Source organism: Vicugna pacos, chromosome 14 (genome assembly GCF_048564905.1).
Source record: "Vicugna pacos chromosome 14, VicPac4, whole genome shotgun sequence".
Taxonomy (NCBI): domain Eukaryota; kingdom Metazoa; phylum Chordata; class Mammalia; order Artiodactyla; family Camelidae; genus Vicugna; species Vicugna pacos.
The window spans coordinates 46,413,033-46,431,756 of record NC_133000.1 but is presented as its reverse complement, the minus strand read 5'-3'; positions in this window follow the sequence as shown (position 1 = coordinate 46,431,756).

Below are 18,724 nucleotides of genomic sequence, written 5' to 3'. Positions count from 1 at the left end.
AGGTGTAGAGATGTGTCACCAAGGAAGGGAGTGGGAAGAAATGCGTTGATTTTCTTCTCTCCTCTTCCCCATCTTCTATTGGTTCTTTCAATTGGCCAATCCCAAGGAGAAACCAGCTGAGCAGGGAAAGTAGGAAAATAAGTCTGTTAGGAGGCAGGGGAAGCAGAACAACCAGGAAATCACTCTACTTCTTTTTTAGGTTGACAACACTTATTTTTGATATTCTGGAAAATTCCAAGTACCAGATAGCAAATTACACCTTGGCTTCTGGTTAAGCTCAGATCTCCCGGCACTTGGGCACTGAAATGGTGGGAGGAATCCAGTAACATTTACTACATTTTTCAAAGACTCACTTTTTTTTTAACCTGGTTTTCTTTTTTAATTATTATTTTTTAATTTGAAGTATAGTCAGTTACAGTGTGTCAATTTCTGGTGTCTGGCACAATGTCCCAGCCACGCATATACATGTGTATATTTGTTTTCATATTCTTTTTCATTAAAGGTTATTACAAGATACTGAATATAGTTCCCTGTGCTATGCAGAAGAAATTTGGGGTTTTTTAATCTAATTTTATATATAGTGGCTAACATTTGCAAATCTCAAACTCCCAAATTTATCCCTTCCCAGCTCCCTTCCCCTGGTAACCATAAGATTCTTTACTATGTCGGCGAGTCTGTTTCTCTTTTATAGATGAGCTCATTAGTGCCCTCTTTTTTCTTGTTTTAAATTCTACATATGAATGATATAATATGGTAATTTTCTCTCTCTTTCTGGCTTCCTTCACTTACTGTGACAATCTCTAGGTCCATCCATGTTGCTGCAAATGGCATTTTTTATTCTTTTATGACTGAATAGTAATCCATTATATAAATATACCACAGCTTCTTTATCCAGTTATCTGTCAATAAGCATTTACGTTGCTTCCATGTCTTGGCTATTGTAAATAGTGCTTCTATGAACATTGTGATGCATGTATCTTTTCGAATTAGAGTTCCCTCTGAATATATGCCCTGCAGTGGAATTGCTGGATCATATGGTAAGTCTATTTTTAGTCTTTTGAGGACTCTCCATACTGTTTTCCATAATGGCTGCACCAAACTGCATTCCCACCAGCAGTGTAGGAGGGTTCCCTTTTCTCCACAGTGTCTCCAGCATTTATCATTTGTGGACTTTTGAATGATGGCCATTCTGACTGGCGTGAGGTGATACCTCATTGTAGTTTTTGTTTGCATTTGTCTGATAATTAATGATATTGAGCATTTTTTCGTGTGTATATTGGCCATTTGTATGTCTTCATTAGAGAATTGCTTGTTTAGGTCTTCTGCCCATTTTTGGATTGAGTTCTTTTTTTTTTGTTTTTAAGTTGTATGAGCTGTTTATATATTCTGGAAATTAAACCTTTGTAAGTTGCATTATTTGCAAATATTTTCTCCCATTCCATAAGTTTGAATTATGGATTCACTAATTAACTTGGTCAAGTTATTTTGTCTCTATGAACAGTTTTCCCATTTAACAAATGGGACACATTTATAGAATTATCAGGAAAAAATATAAATAAAATGATTTATGTTAAGCAGTTATCACAGTGACTATCACATTGCAAGCACTTTGTAAATGTTAGCTATTATTATTAGAAATTATAAACTTGGCTATTTTTATAGCTTTACATATAGAAATAATACATCATAAAATTGTGAGAATTAAACAAATAAATAAATATAAAGCACTTGGGTAACAAAAGGCCAAAAGCTAGTACTGTTGTTATTCTTATTATTGTTTAAAATTATATTTTGAGTATATTCATCGAAATTTTTTAAAGATTAACAATACATTATTATGTTTTAAAAAGCAGAAGGTAAAAGAGCATGTACAATACAATCCTATTTTTGTAAAAATTTTATGTGCCATGGTTCTCAGTGAAGAACTTTAAAATATTTTAGGACGATGACTGCATTTTAAAGTTGCTAGCTGTTAATAGTAGACGTAACACACCACCACTATGGAACATGACTGTTTTGGAAAGGACACCAGGATGGCCATTTAATTTTATGCATTATGAAAAATGACCCTCATTATTGACTAGTCCACAAATCTTGAGAAACTACCCTTAGGGGCTTCTCTGTGATAGCATGTGGTTACTGACTTCAGGAGCAATGATGTCTGATGCACATTTAATTACCCACTTTGGTATCATAATTCTTTTATGATATAAAATTTATCTTATGCCTTGGGCTGTGAAAGGGGGCATTGTATCCATTTTATGAGGTGAGATAGACTCGATAAAGAGGCTATATGTTTGAGAGCAATGATGAGAATCATGTGACTGAACTCCAAGGAACTCTACAATGGCCTTCTAAACATAAAGAAATTCAGTTCTTTACCTGCTTAAAACATTTATGATCTATGCCTGAATGTGTATATTGAATTGAGAAAAATTGAGACTTCAGTGTAAATTTATCATCAGGTTGCAGTGATATATAAAGATTTTAGAAATATAAAGATTGACAGGCAGACAATAATGAAAGAAACTCTAGATTAAATATCAGCATTCTGAAATACAAAAGATATTGATTTAATTTTCCAGAGCAAAATTGGGTTAAAAAAAAAAAGAAATCATGAAAGATGGTGCAAATGAATGTTTTATGCTACAAACTATATTCACCAATTATACTTTAAACTGCTGCCCTTTTCCCTATCTTCACTGTAACCACACTACTTCAGATATAATCATGGCTTGCCAGGACCTCCTAAAACCCTTCAATGACTTCCATTTGCACTTTGAATAAAACTGAAACTTGATGCCTAATGCTTAAAACCTTAACAGTTCTTGCTCCTGAATAGTTTGAAAACTCATTACAAATCTGCTTACTAACTGTGTTCCAACTCTCCTTGAATATTGGGAGTTTATTGTTCTCTCAGGGATTTCACACTTGTTCTTCCTTCAGCCTGGAACACATTTCTTCAAGATATTTGCGTTGTTGACTTTTTCTTTTTATTGTGACCTCTTCTTAAATGTCATCTCCTTAGAGAGGTTTTTGATGACTGTCATCTCTAAAATCCTTTAATAGTTTACTTTCTCTGAGGCTCATCTCATTACATGAAATTATATCTGATATTTATTTTTCTGCTCTTGTATCTGCCTTGTTGGCCTGGGGAGAATCACTGGAGGTGTCATATCTGGGCAGCTCAGGAACCCCACTGGGATGTAGAGTTGATTTAAAAAAACAAAACAAAACAAAACAAAACAAAACTGGTTGAGGTTGACCAGCTGCCCTCAGACATTCACTATCAGCTCCATATCAACCACAACCCCACCTTCCCCACCATGTGCAATCCAGGTTTGGGAGAACGCGACTGAAGGGCACTGCCTCTCTTACATTGGCTTATTCTTAAGCGGCAGTACCTAACTCTTTAGCAAACCAAATCTTCAGTGGTGGTTCTGTAGTATTTGGATTTCTCTGTGCTAGAGCTCATCCTCTCCCCCTCCTCAAACACACAAGGAAAATACACTGAAGTATGGTAAACAGACTTAAAAAATAAGGAAATATATTAAACATATCTATCTATCTAATATATACAATGTTATGACATAATAATATATATCATATTTATCTATAATATATAAAACAGAGAAGTTATTTTTGAAAGAAGACCACATGGTGGTATTAAATATAAAAAATAGAATAGGAAAATCTCAGAACATAATGGTGGGGAAAAAAGTAGGATGAGCCTTCAGGTAGAACAAAGTAGAGTGCTGGAATAGCAAGTTGGGAAAGTGTCGCTGATGGCAGAAGGAAAGGAAAAAGAGAGCAAAACTGATAAGAGACAGGGAAGATATACACAGAATTGCCAAGTCTAGAAATTAGACACCCCAGAAGGTGAGTAAAAGAATGGATAGGGTGAAATATTTCAAGAAGTTCCCAGAATTAAAGAAGAATGGAAGACCCAAGTTTGAAAGAGCTTATAGGGTGCCAAAAAAAAGGCCCACACTCAGACACAATATAATAACATTAAAGAGTATCAAAGCTCAAGTTTTAAAAGTTCAAAAGAGAAAGAGTAGTTTATCTAAAAAGAACAAGAGTTATACTGACATCATGCATTTCAGCAAACATTCTAGATTTTAAAAAGACAATGGGGTAATATTTTAGAGTAAAATAATCATGAAACTAGAACAAGATATGCAACTAAATTATTTAAATGGGAGGGTATAATCTATTCTGGCAAATAAGTCTTTTACAAAATTTTCACAAAACAACCCTCTTTAAAAACACTCTTGGAGGGAAAAATGAAATAAAAAAAGTAATAAATTCTGGAGGTTGTTATAAAAGATATAAGAAATAAGGATGATAAAATACCATCAAATTCCAATATACACATTGTTGTCAAAGAAAACTGAGATTAAAAAAGAAACTAAGAATTTTTAAGAACTCAATCAAAATACTAGACAATATCAAAATAGTAGACAGGCCAAATGGACAAGAAAATATACTGAAATGTATATTTTATGAAGGGGATGTCAGTGGCCTTGGATGAGTATGCCATGGGGCCCAAGGCCAAGGTCACAACAACATACTTGTAGTATAAGGTAAATAATGATTGTGCACATATGCCAGTTATATAAGTTTTAAAACAAAGAAAGTAGAGGTACGCCTGCACTAATGGTGTTATGTAAGCCTCATGAACAAAGAAATGAACACTGCTCATGTGCAGGCAGAAAATAGATAAAAGCAGGACAAATGCGCCATGTTGGGGCGCCATCTTGTTAAACTAGAAGTAAGTGCTGAGCCCGCTGCTGCTGCCACTGTCGCCCGCCACACGCACCACCTTGTGGCAATAGAATAAAGTGCTGTTTGGCTCCATGTCTGCTCCTTGTGCAGTCTGTTGTGTGGTATGGCAAGTTCCTCGTGCATTTTTTCAGTTAGGCCGCTCACCTCCTCAAATCCCACTTCAGCCCCCCTAGGCTGACAGGGGGATATGTAAGCATTCATAAATTTAAAGAATTAACATGGATAAATAAACATAAGTGTAGAGCTAACTTTAAGGATAACCAAAATAGAAAAAAAGTTTAACATACAACTGTTAAACTAGCTAAAAAATACCTTGACTGACTCAATAAAAAGCAGGAAAAAAGAAGAAAACTAAAGTGTACAACAGTAAAAAAAAAATATGGAAAATACAGCAAAACTAAGTCAAAAATTGTTTTGATGTAAAGAGTTCATGATCATTAATTACAAGACAAAGAATTTGTTTTTTTAAGATTTTTCAGTATGTTTTCTGCAAGAAATACACTGAATATGAAAAGACAAAAAAAAAGTCAACATACAAATTTGGAAAAGAATACGTGAGATAAATATATACTGAAGAGATCTTGTGTAGCAACCTTAATAGTAGAAAAAGAAAAGTATTTTAAAGAAGCAAAAAGGAAGGTTATAAACTGGTAAAGGGGAAGAAAGAGCAGGAAGATATAATTTTATGAGCATACATGGATATAACAATATAATTTCAAACTGTATAAAGAAACAACTGACAGAATTTCAGTGATGAATTGACAAATCTTGTTAATTATAAATTTAGATTTTAATGTATCCTTTGAAATCATAAAGCAAATAGGGAAAAAGTAAGCAGTAATATAAAAGATCTGGACAAATCATTTAATAAGTCAGGCTATTGGATAATATAAAACTGTACAACAAAAAAGGATACATTTATTTTATGCATATACGTAGAAAGTTTAAATTCCATGTATTAAGCTACAAAGAAAGCTTCATTTTATTTCAAGGGTCAGTGTCATGCAGACTACGTTCTCTGACTATAATTCAGTAACATTAAAAATAACAACAAAACCATATGATTGAAAACTAAAAAACTCCACTTAATTACCATTGAATCAAAAAGAAAATTATAAAGGAAACTAGAAAATGCTTAGAAGCCAGTATCAATGAACACACTAAAGGATATAAATTGTAAAACAAAAATGATGCTAAGCATTAATTAGAACAAAAGTTCAAATCTAAACTCAAAGAATCAAGAAGAGGAAATAAGAAAGCTATAGTAAGATTACTCAAATAGAGAACAAACAAAAGAATATTAACAAAATAAGTTGGAAAGTTTAATAACTTAACCTGGAAAAAGTAACCAAAAAATGAAAGAATATACAAATAAAAGCATAGAATGAAAATGATGAAATAACTACCAACTAATAGAGGTAAAAATTAGTGAGAGAATAATATATCTATATTTCAAAAAACAGATCAAGTGGATAAAAAAGCCAGCATAGAAGTAAGAAGAAATAGCAAAAGTGAATAAACCAACAAGCATTAAATAAACCAAATGATAGGAAAAGATATGCCCCTCACCAAAAGCCCCAAACCCCCATGGTTTTATAGATAATTCTGCCAACATTTTAAGGAATGTTTAGCTCTTATCATAAGCAAGTTAGTCCAGAAATTAGAAAAAAATAATTAAAAAGAATTAGAATTGCCTGACTAGTTTTTGAATCTGCTAAAATGTTGATTCCAAAAACAGATAAGGAAAGTCAAAGAAAATAAATTATAGCCCAATTTTTACTTACAAATGCTAATGCAAACATGTTAAATAAAAAGGTGATTTTATAAGAAAAAATTTAAATACATTATGATTAAGATTAATTATTCCAAAAATGCAAAGACAGTTCAACAGCAGAAATTTTATTAATTTACTATGATAATAACCAATGGGGAAAAATATATACTTATCACAATGGACGTAGAAAATGCATATGATAAAATTTAACACTGATTTATAATTATTAAAAAATATTAAAAACTGGAATAAAATGGAATTTCCCTAAGTTAGTAAAGGTTATGTAACAAAAACCTATTAAATATGTTTTTAATATAGAAACATTAAGACTGTCAAAAGACAAGAATATCTCTTTTAGTACAACTATGCTGATATAATATTAGAGATTCTAATCAACACTAAAAGCCAAAGAAAATGAATGAGATGTAAGAAATGTCATAAACTGACTCAATATTCATTATTTTTAGATTATAAAAACATAACCAACAAACTATTTGAAATAATAAGAGTTCAGCAAAGTAACTGGCTTTAAGATAAACTTTAAAGAACCAACAGCATTTATCTATTCCAGAAATAAGCTTGAAAATAGATTTTAATGTACATCATTCACAATAGCAATGAAACTATAAAACATCAAATAATTAACTCAATTAACATGCATAGAATCTTTGATAAATTAAATTACTGACAAATTACATATATGCATACCTTCTGATCCAGGAATCTCATAACTAAGGAATTTATCCTAAATATATTCTCATGCAGAACAAGCTCTTGTAGCATGTTTATTGCAGCAAGTCTCATGTTGACAGAGAACCAAAGTCAAAGTATCCTTCAGTGGGGATTAGATACCACCAAGTAGAATACAAAGCAACATTAGAAGCAAGGAGCAAATGTACACACAACAACGTGGGAAGATTTTAAAAGGGTAATTCTGAGTGAAAAAATAAGCAGCAGAATGAGATCTTTACTGCAGTATCATCTACGTAAACTTAAGCTTCAGGCACACCAAATAACATTACTTGTTTTACAAGAACACATAAAACAGAAAGCTGTGTGACAGCATGTTATAATGATTGTCTGCTTTTGGGTCCAGGGGTAGGGAAGAGGTGAGTGAGAAATGGGGCCAAACAGAAATAAGTAAATTAAAACGTAACTAAACTAATAACAAGAAAGGACTTTGGCACAGACAAATAAAGGTGGAGCGGTATAAACTGAGAACTTTAACTATACCGATCTTTTGCACCTGATGTCCAGAAAAATAACCTCATCCTCTCTTTTTAAGTACCTATATTCATAGTTGCTGGTACGGCAGCAAAGGGAAAGCGAAATGGTTAAGGCTGGGCTGCCCTGGTTACGGATCCACAAGATAAATGAGGCGAGGAGGCAGCACCATTGGTTCTGTGCTGTGTCCATCTTTCTTGCAGCTGAGAAAACAAGACAGCAACACATTGATTTACAGTAAAAAAAAGGCCTATCTTTGCAACCAGAAGGGTTGGAAACTTTATTTTTTTTCAATGAGAGCAAATCACTCTTTTAAGAAAGTCACTGAACATCTAAAGAGAGGCTCTGAAAAATAAGTTGATAAAATAGGTGGGTGCTTTATGTGTCTCTTCAGAGAGTATCATAATTTTCAGCTTTATAGTAGCCATTTTTCCTGCCTTACCTGGTTCACCTGCAACCCAGGTGATTAGAGACTTTACTGGGGACAATCCTGAAATGAGGATTGCTAATCATAGCCTGTGTTACTAGTCTGAGTTTCCTTAAGGCATAATGAATAAAACATAGCATCATTATTATGCCCTAGAGAAAGAAAAGGCGAGGAGAGCTGCTCATGGAGAGATGAAAGTAGGGACTTCAGACTGAATCTCAAAGGTGACTGGCATTTAGGGAAATAAAGAATATTATTTCCTGCAAACGATTCTTGTTTGCTTCCAAATGCCAATTTAGGATTCACATAATACAATGACTGCTTTGCCACTTGAACTCCAAAATGAAATAACCTCTCTGTCTGGGACTTTTTCAGCTGCTTTCAGCTAGTTTGTTTTGGCTAGCTATCTGAATTTTGTTTTCTTTGTAAAATCTACCTGGAGGGAAAAATTATTTGCTTTTAGCTTCTTTAGCAGAAACCCAATTTTTAAGCTCAATGGGAAAAAAGAAAGCATGATAGATTTTGGCAAGTTTTCCAAAGTTACTTCTTTGGAATCTGAAATGATGTTATTAATCTCCTGATAAAGGCATTATATTTATTCCATTAAGGAAAAAAATTGAATATTTTTCTATTTATCTAAGAACCTCCTGGGAATTGAAAGCATAACTTCAAGGAATACAAAATGTGCCAGCAATGTAGTCTCCAGGGTATAGATTCAATGTAAAGGGGTAATAAAATGCAACTATTTGACTTTTATTATCTCCAACACTTTTATTGTTCAATTCAGCTCAGGGTCATTGAGGATCTGATATTCTTAGGTACTCCATGTGATATAAAATATAAATATGTCCTAACTCCTGCCCTCAAGAAACTGAAATATCAAAACTTGGAGAAGAAGATGTATACACTACTAATTGTAATGCAATGTATAGTGTGCAAAATAACACAAAAGAAATCTAAAGAAAATAACGTTGGCAGAATAGAAGAAGGAGGAATTAGCTTCTGAGAAGGGAATCTGGAAATACTCAATAGAGAAAATAACATTTGAGCAAAGCATTTAAGGATATATACAGTTTCTCTAGGGAGATAAGGGAGTGCAGACTCCTTCTGGGCAGCAACAGCAATATGTGCAGTGTAAGGGGTATAGATTGCACATCTGTGAAATAGTGAACACTCTCTATCATTGAAAGTATGGAAGAAGAGCGTTTCTCAGGCCATGATAGAGTAAGACCTGGTTGTAGAAGGCTTGGCTTTGTTGCAACAGAGACTGGGTTTCCTATTACTACTCAGGTTCTAGAACCTACTTGAGGAGGGTGACTAATACCTGGGTAAGAGTATGAAGGATGAATTTCTGGGGAGAGATTGGAGCCACAGTAATCGAAGTTCGAAGAATGTCACAGAAGTTGAAGAGAAGAGTAGTGAGAATAGGAAGGAAGAAATGCCTTCCAGAGGCATCTGAGGCACATCATTTTAACAGGGTTATGCTGTGAGATGTATTAACATGCATTCTTCTCTTGTTTGTTTTTGGATGACTTTCTCACTATTTAGCCAGAGGCAGACATTTGAATTAGGAATTACTAGGACAGTAATAGTAAAAGTGAAACACAATAAAAAAGCAATGTGGAGCTCTTAACCACTAAAAGAAAATTTTGAATATAACGTTAAAGACCAGCACTGTCACACTAAGGCTACTTCTTATGAAAGAGAAAAGGAATAAAACCTGGAAAAGCTGATCATTCTTACAATAGAGACTGTTGTGAACTCAAAGGAGCTACTTTAAGTAGGAAGGGATGATATATCTTAAATTGGCAATCCTCACCCATCACTGTCACCAGCAGAAGTAAGTTGTGAGCTCAAAAGTGACATTAGAACTATATAGAATATAAAGTTAGATGTTCACTGCACTTTTTCAGTCTCCTATATAATCAAGAATACTTACTAACTAATTAAAAGACATAAGAGTAAAGGATAATGACTGAGGAGAATAAAAGTGCATCCAGACTTCTGGACCTGGGTTAGAGGGAGCAGAATGATTCCAAGAATCAAAGTAAGGGACAAGGTAGAGACATGGGATCTGTTTAGAAAGACGTGATATTATTTGTGGGTTAGCATCTGTTTGGGGCTGTTGACACTAAAGTACGAATGTGGCCCAGCTGGCAGCTGGAACCAGGAGTCTGGGTGGGGATCTCTACTGGAGAGTCATCCCCTCAAATTGACCATTGAAGCTAAAAGTAAATACAATTTACTTCCTGTCTTAGCATAGGCTGCTATAACAACACACCATAGACTGGGTGGCTTGAACAACAGACATTTATTTCTCACAGTTTTGAAGTCTGGGAATTCCAAGGTCAAGGTGCTAGAAGATTGAGATCCTGGTGTTGGCCCACTTCTTGTCTTGCAGGTGGCCACCGTCTTGCTGCATGCTTACAGAACCTCTTCTTTTTACATGTGTAGAGAGAGACCTCTATGTCTCCCTTTTCTTATAAGGGCACTTATCCCATCATGGAGGACCCCACCCTCACAACCTCATCTAAATCTAATTATCTCCCAAAGGCCCCCACCTTCAAATACAGTCACATTGGAGGTTAGGGTTTCAACTTACGGATTTTGAGGGAGACACAAACATTCAGCTCATAACGCTTCCCTGAAATAAAGTAAATGGGGTTGAGAAAAAAGGGATAAGGAAATATCCATAAAAACAAATCCTTAAGGTGTGTGTGTGGGTGAGGCTGGTGAGCAGCAGATATGGGAAGCTGAAATGAATTGAGTGGAATCAGTTAGAGAAGGAGGAACAGAACCAGACTGTAAAAGAGTGAGATACAAGTGTATCAAAGGAGAAAAGAACATTCAGCAAGAAGAGGTAGGCGACTGGGCCAAATGCTTCAGAAAAGGTAGACGTGAAAAGGACCAGAAAAGGCCACAGGGTGTGGCTGCTAATAGTGATATTATCTGATACGTTTAAACCTACACACTGCCAGATGCTGTCTTAGTTGTTCTTTTTTTAATTATAATATTACACAGTCACCGTAAAAACACTTAATCTAAATCAGCTTTGCCCTCTGGTTCCCTATCTGAAGGATAAAATATAATGCAGGTTTAGTCATTCAGCTAGCTTATGAACATGTTAGGAAATTAAATTAACACTTTTAAGTCAGTGCTGCTCTAGTGACCAAAATAATGGTCTTGAGTCCTGTCCAAGTTAACAAAGCTTCCCAAGTGCTTAATTAATGGGCAGATTGAATTGCGTTTGCAATAGGACATTTCCTTGTGCTCTAAGTTCCTCTTTGGCAATAAGTTTTCTACAAAGGTATCAATTAGTGACCTGTAACCACTAAATGGATTTCTCATTCCAGCTTTCACCAAATGACCCCTAAATTCACAATTGCTATAATCAGTCACTATGTTGTGTACATAGTACTTAGGACTGTCTTCATAAAATATTTGGCAATTACTTGCCTGCTGGCATTATGAATTTGAATTTAGAATCTTCAATGAAAATGTCAAAAAGCATTCCTTTACCCTTTTTAAGAAGCCAAACAAACAGGTTGTGGTCAAAGACAACCCCTCTTTGAAGTGCTTGCAAAATAACCCTATGCTTGTAGCATCAAATGAAAAGCATTTGTGATTTCAGTTCTTAGTGTGAACGTATTAAACATCAATAAACCAAAATATTAAACATCAGTGTGATTATATTATCAGTTAAAGTAACAAGGAGGCTCTATAATTGATTAGTATCTTGTCTTCAATTAGTATTGAATTAAAATGACTATGAGCTTGCATAGTGAGAGGCTTAAGATGAGATTCCTAAAAATTTCACAGGATGTCTATCTATACATCTGATGGAATCTTGACTTCTTTCCACAAAAAAAAAAGTCTGAGAAATGGCTACTGAATGCTTTGTTACTATTTTGTTCTTTTTAAAGGAGCCAATCCTGAGAGAGGATGGCTGATAAGAAATGATAAATCCAGTGGAACAAACCAGTACTTGGATTATTAGGCAGAAAATGGTGTGCATAATTGTAGCTTTTATTTTAAAATGATAAATAAAAATAGTAATAGTAAAAATAAGAGGCAGGATTGATTTAACTCATATTCTAGATGTTTGTCATATAATATTTGTTGAATCTTCACTATAACCCTCTACAGTAAACATCTAATTATCTATTCTAATAGATACTATATGTACCACTATTTTACAGTTAGGGAAATGAGGCCCAAGAGATTAAACAAGTTCCCCAAAGTTGTAACACAGTGTTTGGGTTTTTAAATTGTAGTTCCTGCATTTCTCACCTTGTTGATGTACCCTCTGTCTTAATATTCTGAAAAAGTCACGTGGGAGAATGGATGTCTCTGAATCCATGGAGTGTGGAGAGCACATCCCTTCTCCTTCTCACCCTCCCTGTGTAAGCCATCCCTTCATTATTTTTCACTGCCTTTGCATCCCCCACTTTCCCTTGCTGATTTCATTTAGGTCCCAGACCAAAGCATGTTGGGTATCATATTTTAAAACAAATGTACAGAGTGGGCTTGCTATATAGTGAATACAGGAAGGCAGTCAAGGATTTGGTGTGAATTCTAGCTCAGCTGTTGAACAGCTTCAAATAATTATACTTACCTCTTAATCTTTTTTTTTTAACTAAATGAAGTGAAAGCTTGGAAGTATTTTTAAAAAGAGAAAACTCAGCATCCGTATTATTTCTTTCAAGAATTATAAATCGAATTGGACAGTTCTTCTGTACCATACAAATAAACCAAGATGTTGTAAATATTCAGGACATCACGGCATTGCTGTTGTTAAACAGACTCATTTGCCTTTTTTCTCCATAAATGATAATTTTACAATTCTGAGCTTACCAATTCTACATATTATCTAGTTGCTATAGGAATTAAATGAGATGACAGATAATTCTGAAGGAATTTTGTAAGCCATAGCACATCAGGATAAGGTAGTTGTTCTGATTAGCATGACTTGGTTGAAACAACCCACTGTGGCCTTAATTCTCAGTTATAGGGAGAGAGGTGAGGCACTGTGAGACTATTGCTCCAGTGAGAAATAGAAGTAGAAATTACAAGCTGCTCCACAGCCCACTGAACCATGATCTTGGAGTTCACTCATCACTCATAGAAGCTCCATTCTCCCGCTCCTTTCTCTCTCATACCTCTTTTTCTTTCCCTGCTTCCTTCTCTGTCTATAACTGATTGATTGGTAAGGCTCCAGTGACTTTAATTAGGCTCTCCCTCTGGCATGCTCTCCAGCTCTAAAGTCTAGAGAAGTTGTTAGGCTATTTATTTATTTATTTATTTGTACTTGGATTTTTTTTTCTCCTGTAAAGGGTTAGGGGTCCTAAGAGGTTAAATTATTTGTAAGAGTATATTTCATTATTCAAATTGTATGCATGATACAGAGCTCAGAAAGGCACCACTGCACAGAAACTAACTCCTGCATTAAACCAGCCCAGTTCCTCAATCCCTACCATGTTCATAAAAACAATGTGCTACCAGTTATTGAGGCTTTTTTACCTGTCAAACACCATACTAGGTCATTTACTGAATTCTCTCAGTTGAAACTATCAATAACCCTGCAAAGGAAATTTTTTTATCCCCCTTAGAGAGATGAGGAACCGAGGCTCAGAAAAACTAAGGTAATTTGCCCCAAATTATACACAGGCATCTTGTACAGTGACAAGATTCAAACTTAATTCTGGGTGACCCCCAAACCATTACATCACATTAGGGGAGTTTCTTTGCTTATTTTGAACTCATTCACTAAATTTAAACCTTGATGTGCTTATGAGTATAAAACAATGTAATAATCCCCTTAATGCTGTATAGAGGATCATTTGGTTTAATCCTCTGTATAATCTACTAATGTGTGTAATAATTTCCAGTTTTCCTCTCTTTCCTTCCTCCCGTTTCATTTTGGCTTATCATCCTCCTGGCACAATCTGTTGGACTTCCCTATTTCCTCCCAGTTGACCCTATGTGAGGACCCTTCCTGATCTCTGCCTCCATAAGTCCTGCCCCTCCCTCAGGGTTGTCCCAGATACATCAGTGAGCCTGCTCAGAGTCTTTTGTTCGAGATTCTCTAGCCCTGATGGACTCTTCCTACCTAGAACAATGCTCTCTATTCCTCCCCAAAACATCCTTTTTTCTTTTTTTCTGTCAGTTAGGCCCACCCTGGAATCTCCAGACTTTGCAAGTGCTCCTTCCTTGTAAATTCTCCACTATTTCTTGAATCTTTTCTCTCCTTTTCACTCAGTCACACAATATCTTCAGCATTTTCTGTAACTCTACTCTAGGACAATCATTAGTTGATAGTTCAATAATTTACATTAATACTTTTGTCCTTCTGTTTCTCTCATTCCCTTTTAACTGTGAGCTTTTCATATAGCAGAAGCTACTATTTCTTCACCTTCCCACAAAATCCAAAACATTCATTTACTATACCTCAATATCGATGACAATAGAGCAACTCACAACATAAAATCATAAATTTTCTTTCTAATATAAGTAATACTCAAATTAACAATACTTGTAGGTACACTGAGATTTTTCCAAATCTCATAAAAGCAATGGGAAAAATATATGCAGTCACATGGTCCATTTCTCTTAGAATTTAGCCATGGTATCCAACTTGAATACCAGAGGAGCATAATGGTATTTGTCATTTTACAAATTACAAAAGAAGATAAGTCTTAACACTTACAGTTTCCTTTCTATTGTCACTATTTTGATGTCATTAAAAATAACATTAAAATATGACATAATTTCTGAGATGTTATAATAAAAACTATGGGGCTAGGTTTTTTTTCCTCCCTTGTGTCCTATTAAAGCAAATTAAGTCTGCTCTCCCATTTTGTAATTTTATAACTTAGCTACAAGGTGGAGTCAAATTATAGAAAGTCTGAGATATGATCAGCCACTTCTAAAGCAACCCATCTGAAGTTGTAAGAAAGATGTAAATTGCTAGAAGTATGAATTACTGCATCTACACCCAAACTGGTGATTTCGTATTTACCAAGAACAAAACTGGCTGCCAAAAGGACGCCTCCAGCAGTGGGCTTTGAAGTAGAGTATGCTGAGTCAAGTTCACAGCCTGCACACATGTTCCTGGGGTACTTGTTCAACCCCTATAGGTCATTTTCAAAAAAATTCAACGATTCATTTAACATAGTACCCTCAAGGTCCACCCGTGTTACTGCAAATGGCAAAATTTTCATCCTTTTTTACAGCTGAGTAATATTGCATGTATGTATATACTACTTCCTCTTTATCCATTCATCTACTGATAAGCAACTTAGGCTACTTCCATATCTAAGCTTTTGTAAATAATTCTGCAATGAACATAGCATTACATACATCTTTTCAAATTTGTATTTTGGGGTTTTTTTGGGATAAATATACAAAAGTGGAAGGGGATTAAGAGATACAAACTTCCAGCTATAAAATAAGGCTCAGGGATATAATATACATGGAGGGAATACAGTCAATAATATTGTAACAACTTTGTGTGGTGATGGATGGTAACTGGACTTAGAGTGGTGGTTATTTCATAGTGTATAAAAATATCAAATCACTATGTCATGCCCCTGAAACTAATGTAATTATTATATGTCAAGTATAACACTAAAAGTAAACAGTGGCTGCACCAATTTACATTCCCATCAACAATGTACTTGGGTTCCCTTTTCTCCACAACCTCACCAGCATTTGTTATTTGCAGCCTTTTATTGATAGCCGTTCTGACAGATGTGAGGTAATATTTCATTGTAGTTTTGATTTGCATCTCCCTGATGATTAGTGATGTTGAGCGTCTTTTCCGGTGCCTGTTGGCCATCCATACATCTTCTCTGGAAAATGCCTATTCAGATCTTCTGCCTATTTTTTAATCAGGTTGTTTGTTATTTTCATAATAAAAGAAGAATGAAGTCTAGCCATTTGCAACAACTTGAATGGACCTGGAGGGTACCGTGCTTAGTGAAATAAGACGGAGAAAGACAAATACTGTATGTTATCCCTTATACATGGGCTAAAAAATAAAATAAATTAATGAATATAACAAAACAGAAACAGATTCATAGATACAGAATATGAACTAGTGGTTACCAGTTGGGTGAGGGAGAGGGGAGGGACTAGAGAGGGGTATGGGATTAAGAGGTACAAACTACTATGCATAAAATAAATAAGCTACAAGGATATATACAGGGAATATAGTCAATATTTCATGGTAACTTTAAATGGAATATAATCTATAAAAATATTAAATCACTATATTGTACACCTATAACTAATATAATATTGTAAATCAACTATATATCAATAAAAAATACAAATAAATAAATGAATGTCACTGATTCATCCACCAAAATCTGAGCATTTAACCAGAACCACATATTTTGAGTTTCTTATACACATTTTCCTCCCTCTATCCTCAAGCAATGTGATCAGAATAGTTAGCCATGGCTTTACTAATTGTCTATTTGACTTCACAAGATGCAGAGTTGTGCTCAGGAATAGGCCTGTTCACTCCAGCCATTTCTTCACTGAAGATTCTCCTGAGAAACCGTGCACTGGGCATAATCACCTCTTCTGGTGAAGGGTTGTTGGAACGATCAAAAGGTGCAGAAACCCCACTGAAAATCTAAGCATCCAAACTAGGATGCAGTAAGTAATAAGAAAGTATCTGTTTTGGAAAAGACTGGCTATCTGTTCACCAACTCTGTTCTCCTTTCCTCCTGGTAACACATATAGAATACATTTTCCACCTTTCTTTACAGTTAAATTTTACCATGAGACTGAGTCTTAAGCAGTGGAATGTAGTCAGAAATCAGATATCCCACCTCCAGCTGAGTCCCCTGCACCAGGGCTTTGCCTCACCAGCTGGCTGGAATGGAGATGATCTTCCAGGGTACATTTCTAAGGGCTACATCCACACGAAGGCAGCAGCCTGAGTCCATGATTTATAGCTTCAAGGGAAGCCACCCAACAGAAAGAGCCGCACTGGACTGTTACTTTAGAAAAAAATAAAACTTTAAAATTATGTCAAGCTACCACAGTGAGAGGGCTTACCTATCCAGGTCTCATGTTTCATCATTAATACAGAAATTTGTACCCCAAAGTAAGATGCTTCCATTACAAAAATCTAAGCGCTAAACATTAGCTTAGCGCTTAGATGTTGGCAGGAAACTGATGTTGGCAGAGGTTTAGAAAATGGAGACGTGTTTTGCAAGGATGGAGCATTTGGTGAAGATGCTTCTGCTTCCAGAATGGCCAAACTATATTGACCCTTTCCTCAGATAGCAATGAAAAATCAAAAAATAGTAACTGAAGGCACTAGGGAGCGAACAAAAGCAGGTAGATTCTGGAAAGGAGTCAACACTTGAAAGAAGATAATGATCTCAAGAAGAATTCTCCATTCTTACAAGTTATAGCCTAGGATAGGCTTCAATGGGTGATGGGTTGAGTGACTAAAACCCTGAGACAACAGCCTCAGACTTTCTGGGGTGAAGAACCATTGGATAGATTTCAGATAACCACAACTGTTTCAAAGTGAGGACTAATCCTGGAAAGAAGAGACCCTGAGAGAGGGAACCTCAAATTCCATGTGTAAACTCTGCCCAAATCTCTGGCTGACCTCTGAACCATATACATGTGGGGAAGACACCAAGCAGCAATAACCAATGGTTAAAGAACTGAAATCTTATTTTAACGCTTACCCAAGAGATGAAGGTTTCAGTCTTGAGTTCAACAAAACTACTATTACAAAAAAATTTCAGGATTTGACACAGCAATATGATAACATTCAGAATCCCCACTCAAACTGTTCAAAGTATCTAAGATACAGCCCCAAAACACTTCAAATCCAAAGAAACAGGGAAATATAACTCATCCTTAATAGAAAAAACAATCAGCTAGAGACTTGCCTCTGTGATGACCCACATGCTGGATTTAGCAAACAAGAATTTAAAAACAGCTTACAGATGTGAAGAAAAAAATGCTTGTAATGAGTAAAAGTATAGAAACTTATCTCAGCAAAGAGATACTATAAAAAAGAACCTATGGAAATTCTGGAACCAAAGAAGTGTATCTAAAACTAAAATTGCATGGGATGGGTTTAACAGCAGAATGGAGATCACAGAATAGCTTGTGAACTAGAAGATAAATCAATACAAATTATTCGATCTGAAAAACAGAGGAAAGACAGAAAGAAAATGAAAATAGTCTTAGAGACCTATAGAAAAATATAAAAAAGCAGAACATACGTGTAATGCAAGTCCCAGGAGGAGATGAAAAATAGGGCAGAATAAAGTATTTGAAGAAAGAATGGCCAAAGTTTTCCTAAATCTTGTAAAGGACGAAATTTTACAGATTCGAGAAGTTTGATGAAGCACGAGAAAGATAAATGCACATATAACCACACTTAGGCCTATCACAGTCAAACTGCCGACCAAAGATAAGGAGAAAATCTGGAACATAGCCAAGGAAAAATAACGCATGGCGTACAGCAGAAC